The sequence below is a fragment of the Rhinoderma darwinii genome (assembly GCF_050947455.1).
Source record: "Rhinoderma darwinii isolate aRhiDar2 chromosome 11 unlocalized genomic scaffold, aRhiDar2.hap1 SUPER_11_unloc_12, whole genome shotgun sequence".
In the NCBI taxonomy this organism is placed as follows: Eukaryota; Metazoa; Chordata; class Amphibia; order Anura; family Rhinodermatidae; genus Rhinoderma; species Rhinoderma darwinii.
Window position 1 is genome coordinate 16,661 of NW_027461843.1, and position 8,320 is coordinate 24,980.

An 8,320-nucleotide genomic window follows, 5' to 3' on the forward strand; every position below is an offset into this window, starting at 1 on the left:
TGAAGGATCAGGGACATAATGCCTGTAATATGAAGGAACAGGGACATAATGCCTGTAATATGAAGGAACAGGGACATAATTCCGGTAATATGAAGGAACAGGGAAATAATGCATGTAATATGAAGGAACAGGGACATAATGCCTGTAATATGAAGGAACAGGAACATAATGCGGTAATATGAAGGAACAGGGACATAATGCCGGTAATATGAAAGAACAAGAACATAATGCCGGTACTTTGAAGGAACAAGGACAAAATGCCGATTATATGGAGGAACAGGGACGTAATGCCGGTAATATGAAGGAACAGAGACGTACTGCCGATAATATGAAGGAACAGGGACATAATGCCGGTAATATGAAGGAATAGGACATAATGCCGGTAAGAGGAGGGAACAGGAACATAATGCCGGTAAGATGAGGGAACAGGAACATAATGCCTGTAAGATGAAGGAACAAGGACATAATTCAGATCATATGAAAAGGGACATAATGCCGGTAATATGCAGGAACAGGGAATCAATGCCGGTAATATGAAGGAACAGGGACATAATGCCGGTAATATGAAGAAACAGGGACATAATGCCGGTAATATGAAGGAACAAGGACATGAAGCCTGTAATATGAAGGATCAGGGACAAAATGCTGGTAATATGAAGGAACAGGGACATAATGCCGGTAATATGAAGTAACAGGGAAATAATGCGTGTAATATGAAGGAATAGGGACATAATGCCTGTAATATGAAGAAACAGGGACATAATGCCGGTAATATGAAGGAACAGGGAAATTGTGCAGGTAATATGAAGGAACAGGGAAATAATCCCTGTAATATGAAGGAACAGGGACATAATGCCGTTAAGATGAGGGAACAGGGACATAATGCCGATAATATGAAGGAACAGGGACATAAAGCCAGTAATATGAAGGAACAGGGACATAAAGCCGGTAATAGTAAGGAACAGGGACATAATGCTGGTAAGATGAGTGAACAGGGACATAATGCCGGTAATATGAAGGAACAAGGACATAATGCAGGTAAAATGAAGGTACAAGGACATAATACTGGTAAGATGAGTGAACAGGGACAAAATGCCGGTAAGATGAGGGAACAGGGACATAATGCCGGTAATATGAAGAAACAGGGACATAATGCCGGTAATATGAAGGAACAGGGACATAATGCCGGAAATATGAAGGAACAGGGACATAATGCCGGTAATATGAAGGAACAGGGACATAATGCCGGTAATATGAAGGAACAGGGAAATAATGCCTGTAATATGAAGGAACAGGGACATAATGCCGGAAATATGAAGGAACAGGGACATAATGCCAGTAATATGAAGGAACAGGGACATAAAGCCGGTAATAGGAAGGAACAGGGACATAATGCTGGTAAGATGAGTGAACAGGGACTTAATGCCGGTAAGATGAGTGAATAGGGACAAAATGCCGGTAATATGAAGGAACAAGGACATAATGCAGGTAAAATGAAGGTACAAGGACATAATACTGGTAAGATGAGGGAACAGGGACATAATGCCGGTAATATGAAGAAACAGGGACATAATGCCGGTAATATGAAGGAACAGGGACATAATGCCGGAAATATGAAGGAACAGGGACATAATGCCGGTAATATGAAGGAACAGGGACATAATGCCGGTAATATGAAGGAACAGGGAAATAATGAATGTAATATGAAGGAACAGGGACATAATGCCGGTAATATGAAGGAACAGGGACATAGTGCCGGTAATATGAAGGAACAGGGAAATAATGGCGGTAATATGAAGGAACAGGGACATAATGCCTGTAATATGAAGGAACAGGGACATAATGCCGGTAATATCAAGGAACAGGGACATAATGCATGTAATATAAGGGAACAGGGACATAATGCCGGTAATATGAAGGAAGAGGCACATAATGCCTGTAATATGAAGAAACAGGGACATAATGTCGGTAATATGAAGGAACAGGGAAATTGTGCCGGTAATATGAAGAAACAGGGACATAATGCCTGCAATATGAAGGAACAGGGACATAATGCCGGTAATATGAAGGAACAGGGACATAATGCCGGAAATATGAAGGAACAGGGACATAATGCCGGTAATATGAAGGAACAGGGACAAAATGCCGGAAATATGAAGGAACAGGGACATAATGCCGGTAATATGAATGAACAGGGACATAATGCCGGTAAGATGAGTGAACAGGGACATAATGCCGGTAATAGGAAGGAACAGGGACATAATGCTGGTAAGATGAGTGAACAGGGACATAATGCCGGTAAGATGAGTGAATAGGGACAAAATGCCGGTAATATGAAGGAACAAGGACATAATGCAGGTAAAATGAAGGTACAAGGACATAATACTGGTAAGATGAGTGAACAGGGACATAATGCCGGTAATATGAAGGAACAGGGACATAATGCCGGTAATATGAGGGAACAGGGACATAATGCCGGTAATATGAAGGAACAGGGACATAATGCCGGTAATATGAGGGAACAGGGACATAATGCCGGTAATATGAAGGAACAGGGAAATAATGCCGGTAATATGAAGAAACAGGGACATAATGCCGGTAAGATGAAGGAATAGGGACATAATGCCTGTAATATGCAGGAACAGGGACATAATGCCGGTAATATGAAGGAACAGGGAAATAATGCCGGTAATATGAAGAAACAGGGACATAATGCCGGTAAGATGAAGGAATATGGACATAATGCCTGTAATATGCAGGAACAGGGACATAATGCCGGTAATATGAAGGAACAGGGAAATAATGCCGGTAATATGAAGAAACAGGGACATAATGCCGGTAAGATGAAGGAATAGGGACATAATGCCTGTAATATGAAGAAACAGGGACATAATGCCGGTAAGATGATGGAACAGGGACATAATGCCGGTAATATGAAGGAACAGAGACATAATGGCGGTAATATGAAGGAATAAGGACATAAAGCCGGTAATATGAAGGAGCAGGGACATAATGCCGGTAATATGAAGGAGCAGGGACATAATGCCGGTAATATGAAGGAACAGGGACATAATGCTGGAAATATGAAGGAACAGGGACATAATGCTCGTAATATGAAGGAACTGGAAGATAATGCCTGTAATATGAAGGATCAGGGACAAAATGGCTGTAATATGAGGGAACAGGGACATAATGCCGGTAATATGAAGAAACAGGGACATAATGCCGGTAATATGAAGGAACAGGGACATAATGCCGGTAATATGAAGGAACAGGGACATAATTTATGTAATATAAGGGAACAGGGACATAATGCCGGTAATATGAAGGAAGAGGCACATAATGCCGGTAATATGAAGAAACAGGGACATAATGTCGGTAATATGAAGGAACAGGGAAATTGTGCCGGTAATATGAAGGAACAGGGACATAATGCCGGTAATATGAAGGAACAGGGACATAATGCCGGTAATATAAAGGAACAGGGACATAATGCCTGTAATATGAAGGATCAGGGACATAATGCCTGTAATATGAAGGAACAGGCACATAATGCTGGTAAGATGAGTGAACAGGGACATAATGCCGGTAATATGAAGGAACAGGGACATAATGCCTGCAATATGAAGGAACAGGGACATAATGCCGGTAATATGAAGGAACAGGGACATAATGCCGGAAATATGAAGGAACAGGGACATAATGCCGGTAATATGAAGGAACAGGGACAAAATGCCGGAAATATGAAGGAACAGGGACATAATGCCGGTAATATGAAGGAACAGGGACATAATGCCGGTAAGATGAGTGAACAGGGACATAATGCCGGTAATAGGAAGGAACAGGGACATAATGCTGGTAAGATGAGTGAACAGGGACATAATGCCGGTAATATGAAGGAACAGGGAAATAATGCCGGTAATATGAAGAAACAGGGACATAATGCCGGTAAGATGAAGGAATAGGGACATAATGCCTGTAATATGCAGGAACAGGGACATAATGCCGGTAATATGAAGGAACAGGAAAATAATGCCGGTAATATGAAGAAACAGGGACATAATGCCGGTAAGATGAGGGAACAGGGACATAATGCCGGTAATATGAAGGAACAGAGACATAATGCCGGTAATATGAAGGAATAAGGACATAAAGCCGGTAATATGAAGGAGCAGGGACATAATGCCGGTAATATGAAGGAGCAGGGACATAATGCCGGTAATATGAAGGAACAGGGACATAATGCTGGAAATATGAAGGAACAGGGACATAATGCTCGTAATATGAAGGAACTGGAAGATAATGCCGGTAATATGAAGGAACAGGGACATAATGCCGGTAAGAGGAGGGAACAGGGACATAATGCCGGTATGATGAGGGAACAGCGAGATAATGCCGGTAAGATGAGGGAACAGGGACATAATGCCTGTAAGATGAAGGAACAAGGAAACAATGCCGGTAATATGAAGGAACAGGGACATAATGCCGGTAATATGAAGGAAAAGGGACATAATGCCGGTACTATGATGGAACAGGGACATAATGCCTGTAATTTGAAGGAACAAGGAAATAATCCCTGTAATATGAAGGAACAGGGAGGTAATGCCGATAATATGAAGGAACAGGGACATAATGCCGTTAAGATGAGGGAACAGGGACATAATGTCGATAATATGAAGGAGCCAGGACGTAATGCCGGTAATATGAAGGAACAGGGACATAATGCCGGTAATATGCAGGAACAGGGACGTAATGGCGGTAATATGAAGAAACAGGGACGTAATGCCGATAATATAAAGGAACAGGGACGTAATGCCGATAATATGAAGGAACAGGGACATAATGCCGGTAAGATGAAGGAACAGGCACATCATGCCGGTTCAGAAGAGGGAACAGGGACATAATGCCGGTAATATGAAGGAATAGGGACATAATGCCGGTTCAGATGAGGGAACAGGGAAAAATGCCTGTAATATGAAGGAACAGGGACATAATGCCGGTAATATGAAGGAACAGGGATATAATGCCGGTAATATGAGGGAGCAGGGACATAATGCCTATAATATGAAGGAGCAGGGACATAATGCTGGTAAGAAGAGGGAACAGGGACATAATGCAGGTAATATGAAGAAACAGGGACATAATGCCTGTAATATAAAGGAACAGGGAAATTGTGCCGGTAATATGAAGGAACAGGGACATAATGCCGGTCATATGGGGGAACAGGGACATAATGCCGGTAATATGAAGGAACAGGGACATAATGCCGGTAATATGAAGGAATAGGACATAATGCCTGTAATATGCAGGAACAGGGACATAATGCCTGTAATATGAAGAAACAGGGACATAATGCCGGTAATATGAAGGAACAGGGACATAATGCCGGTAATATGAAGGAACAGGGACATAATGTCGGTAATATGAAGGAACAGGCACATAATGCTGGTAAGATGAGGGAACAGGGACATAATGCCGGTAATATGAAGCAATAAGGACATAATGCAGGTAATATGAAGAAACAGGGACATAATGCCTCAAAGATGAGGGAACAGGGACATATTACCGGCATTATGTCCCTGTGCCCTCCTACACGGGACATAATACCAGTAATATGAAGGGACACGGACATTATGCCGGTATTATGAAGGAACAGGGACATAATGCCTGTAATATGAAGGAACAGGGACATAATGCCTCAAAGATGAGGGAACAGGGACATAATGCCTGTAATATGAAGGAACAGGGACATGAAGCCTGTAATTTAAAGGAACAGGGACATATTGCCTGTAATATGTAGGAACAGGGACATAATGCCTGTAAAATGATGGAACAGGGACATAATACCTGTAATATGAAGGAACAGGGACGTGATGCCGGTAATATGAATTAATAGAGACATAATGCCTGTAAGATGAGGGAAAAGGGACATAATGCCGGTAATATGAAGAAACAGGGACATAATGCCGGTAATATGAAGGAACAGGGACATAATGCCGGAAATATGAAGGAACAGGGACATAATGCCGGTAATATGAAGGAACATGGACATAATGCCGGTAAAATGAAGGGACAGGGACAAAATGCCGTTAAGATGAGGGAACAAGGACATAATGCCGGTAATATGAAGGAACAGGGACATAATGCCGGTAAAATGAGGGAACAGGGACATAATGCCGGTAATATGAAAGTACAAGGAGATAATGTCAGTAAGATGAAGGAACAGGGACATGAAGCCTGTTATATGAAGGATCAGGGACATAATGCCTGTAATATGAGGGAACAGGCGCATTATGCCGGTAATATGAAGGAACAGGGACATAATGCCTGTAATAGGAAGGAACAGGGACATAATGCCGGTAATATGATGGAACAGGGACATAATGCCGGTAATATGAAGGAACGGGGACATAATTCCTGTAATATGAAGGAACAGGGACATAATGCCGGTAATATGATGGAACAGGGACATAATACCTGTAATATGAGGGAACAGGGACATAAAGCCGGTAATATGAAGGAACAGGGACATGTCCCTGTTTCCTCATCTTACAGGCATTATATCCCTGTTCCCTCATATTACAGGGTATCATATTCCCAGTATGGGGGGGCACAAAGAGTGGCATTGGAGGTAGCAGCAGGATGAAAAGTTTGCGTGCAGACGAGTCGGGGCTGGAAAAATACATCTTGGCGGTCTGGCCCAGAGACGTAAAGGGCAAGTAAACAGCTAGTTGTCACCTGTCGCTTCTCGGCCTCTTGGCTAAGATCAAGTGTAGTATCTGTTCTTATCAGTCCTTGTAAGGATAGATAGCTCGGAGAACCACTGGGGGCTATTAACACTAGCTTAGCGATCCAAGAGCGTTCCAGACGAAGCCGGCGACGAACTGCGGAGAAGAACCAGCGAAGACGACGATGCAGAAGGGAGAAGCCGCCATCGGGGAAGAATCTCCGGGAGATCGCTGCCGGGAAGAAGAAGGAGAACTGCGACAGAGACCTTCGGAGAAGAGCCGCTGCTGAAGGGGATCTTCGAAGAAGCTCGGCCGCAGAAGAAGAAGCTCGACGAGGAACCGCTGCGGAAGAAATTTTGTGGAAGAACCTCGGCCAGCAAGGAGAAGATTTGCATAGCTCCGCCCCCTTCAGGAAAGAGCTATCGAAGATCCTCCCCAAGCGACAGGAACAGCTGGAAGAAGCCATGGCCTCAACCAGCAACCCTGCCACCCGGAAGGAGAAGGCTGATGGACCACGTGAGCAGACCCAGGCCAGGACATCTCCTCCTGAAGCCTCCTCAAGCCAACAGGCCACCAGGAAGCCGAACCAGGCTGCTCCAACCCTGGAGCCCTGGATGAAGCAGACGGTGGCCCTGAAGCTGAAGGAGGTGGACGGGAGAGTGCCGGACATGACGGAAGAAGTGTTGTGCCAGTAGATGCTCCTGGACCAGGGCTTCGCTAAGCCGGAGACCATCAGCATCCAGGCCTTCATGACCGGGATGTTCTTCGTGACCTTCGCATCGATCAACATCTGCAGAAGGTACTGGGAGATGGTGAAAGCGGCGAGGCCTGAATCCCCTTTCTCTCGCTTTGTGGGCAACTGCCCTGTCCAAAGAGAGGAAAGGCGGGTGACGGTCTCAATGCGGAACCCACACACCCCCGGCAAAGACATCACCACACTCCTGAAGCGGTTCTGCACAGTGGTGAGGGAACCCACCCACATCCTGAACGGACTCGGCTTCTGGACCGGCAAGTGGTCGGTAATCGTCCGACTCAACAAGGATTCAAGCACGGAAGACGGCCTCCAGCACCTGCCCCAGTCATTCTCGCTGGGCAACTCCTACGGCCTCATCTACTACCCGGACATGCCGCAGATCTGCAGGAGATGCAGCAAGAAGGGTCATTCGATGAAGGACTGCAAGGAGGACGCCTGCAAGAAATGCCGGGTAACAGGACACGAGACCAAAGACTGCCCGAAACGGACAATGTGCAACCTCTGCGGACAAGCAGCCCACTCTTACAAGGACAGCCCGAAGAGGGATCGATCCTGGGCAACTGTAGCGGCGAAAGCTCCAGCGAGAGGGAACCCCGCCCCAGCCAGAGCTCCCTCGCCCGGCCCTCCCCACCCCCGTCCCAGTCCCCAACAGCTGTCACCCCCACTGAGGCTCTCACCTTCTCCTACCCACCCATCTCAGTGGTCCTGTCACCTGCACGTCTCCCAACCCAGCCTCCCTTCTCCCCAGCTCCAGCAGCACTAACATCTTCCCCTCCAGCTGCTGGAGTCCTCTCCCTGGAGGATTTCCCCCCTCTTGTCTCCTCAGGTGCCATCCAGA

The 8,320-nt window shown here is 45.4% G+C and overlaps 1 pseudogene; it reads left to right on the forward strand.

Moving 5' to 3' along the window:
- The first annotated feature begins 6,740 nt into the window (after nt 1-6,740).
- Nucleotides 6,741-6,842, forward strand: LOC142697993 (U2 spliceosomal RNA; annotated as a pseudogene).
- The last annotated feature ends 1,478 nt before the right edge of the window (nt 6,843-8,320 follow it).